At 47.4% G+C, this 2,058-nt stretch overlaps 1 long non-coding RNA gene across 1 annotated transcript; it reads right to left on the bottom strand.

Moving 5' to 3' along the window:
• Nucleotides 1-789: 789 nt before the first annotated feature.
• On the bottom strand, nt 790-1,549 carry LOC134202687 (uncharacterized). Its single transcript, XR_009977302.1, has 3 exons — nt 1,511-1,549; nt 1,356-1,427; nt 790-1,278 (listed from the first exon to the last, which is right to left on the bottom strand). It is a non-coding gene; the product is annotated as an uncharacterized LOC134202687 (long non-coding RNA).
• Between the last annotated feature and the right edge of the window lie 509 nt (nt 1,550-2,058).

The raw sequence follows: 2,058 nt of genomic DNA, 5'->3' as shown, positions 1-2,058 counted from the left end.
CGCCACTCCCGTAGGAGACCATCGACCGTGTCTAAATGTGCCCGACCGTTGAGACCCTCAGAGGACGAAGGTTCCTTTTTTCCCAATTTTGGATGGAAGACAGGTGGCTAACTTAAATTGCGCCTGTGAAGGACGCTACTAGTAACGGCTTAACAAAATAATTGCCAGTTACCCAATTACAACCGTCGGCCAGTGATGAAACAGTATGGAGGGGGTTTATCATCACTGGTAAAGCGACCAAATTTCTCCTCAACCCAATCGCGTCGGATTTCAGAGTTGCCCGGTTGGTTTCGAGCCAACCTCCCCAGAAGAAAAATACTACAAAAACTACAACGAACACGAACTACATTAAATACTCTCAACCAGTTTCACTTCATCGGGACCACAAATAACGAGCAGAGTACATATATTTATTGCCGGTAGTGTTTTTATTGAAACGTTTCACTACATCAAAATACAACGGAGCTTTTATCCAGAATTTATTAGAGCTTTCAATTTACTAATACTAGTGTTCATCTCTGCTTTCATCGTCTGCCTATCTCTTCGCTCCTACCATTCTACACCTTTCCCATTGATGCCTACTCGGTCCCTAGCCTCCTATCGTGTGTGCTCTCCTGGTGTGGTTCACTCAGCAAGAAAAACGTGCAGTGCGTTTGCTACGCAAACGCCTCGACTATTGTGCTTAAGCGGCACTCAACATATTTCTCACGGCGAAGCCGTGTCTTCGCCTAGCAACGGAATGGGGCTATGTTGCGGCAGAAAATCACATGCGCATGTATTTAGAAAGGAGTACTCACTTTGAATGGACGACTTACGCGGCGTCCATGTGATCACTTGCGGACGATGGCGGTACAACTACACGCTGATCGCCGGCGGGTCGGCGGCTTGCCTAGATGCCGATGCTACTACGGCTGGTATCGAATCGCTGTTCGTTGGCGGGTTGACGGTTGGGCTAGCTGGGCTAGCTGATGATGCTGCGACTGCGGTTGTCGCCTACGGATGGCTTTGCTCCGGATCGAAACTTACGGTCTCATCTAAGGCGCGACGCGGCACGTGCGTCGATGTCCGTCGGTCGTCACCAACGGAGGGAAAAACGGTTGCCTTCTCTTCTTCTTCTCTCTTCTTCTTCGGTGATGCCCTGCCTAGGGCGCGTTGATTGGCGATCGCGTCCCTCTTCCGGCGTGCCCCGGGAAAACCTCGCAGCCTGATGGTGGGGTCAAGAATGGCCTCGACGGTTCGTTGTGGTGTCTCGGGCGTCGTGGCGATGTGGTCACGAATCTAAACACATTTAGAGACCGTTGCATGTTGCACGTGTCAGCACTGCACTATAACCAGAATTTAAATTGCACATTTACCTGCTTTGAGCTACCAGCACACACGATAACACACCGTTCGTAACCTTTGCACACACGACTAACTAGCTAGAACTATGGGAAAGGGTTTAAGATCGCATTCTTTGGGAAAGGTTTTGAAAGATTCACTGGTTGAACACATTTAATGTAGCTAATACCTTTGAAAAACTACCACGGCGCGAGAACACTTGGGCCACTCCTGCCTCTTCCACGGATCAGTTCGAAGTGAATCTGATCACTTCAATAATCCTCAGATTAACCGCCGAATTAATTTCGTCACCGGAAATCACGAAGGTAATTTCGCGATACCGACGGCTGCTCTCATGCTTCTAACAATCATTTTCGCGCATGTTCGCGTCTCTTCACACGAACAGCCTAAATTAGCCACCTTTCTGTCCATGTGAGAGGGACTTCGGAAAAGGTCAACAAAACTTCAAAGGAATCCCAACAGGTCGATGCACGCCGAAGCTCATATGCAAATTTTGCGGGATCAAGCAATCTTGGGTGGCTTACGCAATTTGATTCCACGGTATCTCACCACCTGGCTTAGATCTCATTAAACATTTTATTGAGGGGAATGCAGAAAATGAACACAATGAACTATACCGCGGTGAATCTCCGTTTTCCTCATTAGGCTGGTTTATCTTTTTTTAATTCTAGAAATTTGTTCAACTTTAATCTATTTAATTTATTTTAACCGTAAATA

This window comes from Armigeres subalbatus, unplaced genomic scaffold (genome assembly GCF_024139115.2).
Source record: "Armigeres subalbatus isolate Guangzhou_Male unplaced genomic scaffold, GZ_Asu_2 Contig1351, whole genome shotgun sequence".
Classification (NCBI taxonomy): domain Eukaryota; kingdom Metazoa; phylum Arthropoda; class Insecta; order Diptera; family Culicidae; genus Armigeres; species Armigeres subalbatus.
Note: the sequence above shows the minus strand (reverse complement) of the source record. Positions and strands in the feature narration are given on the sequence as shown.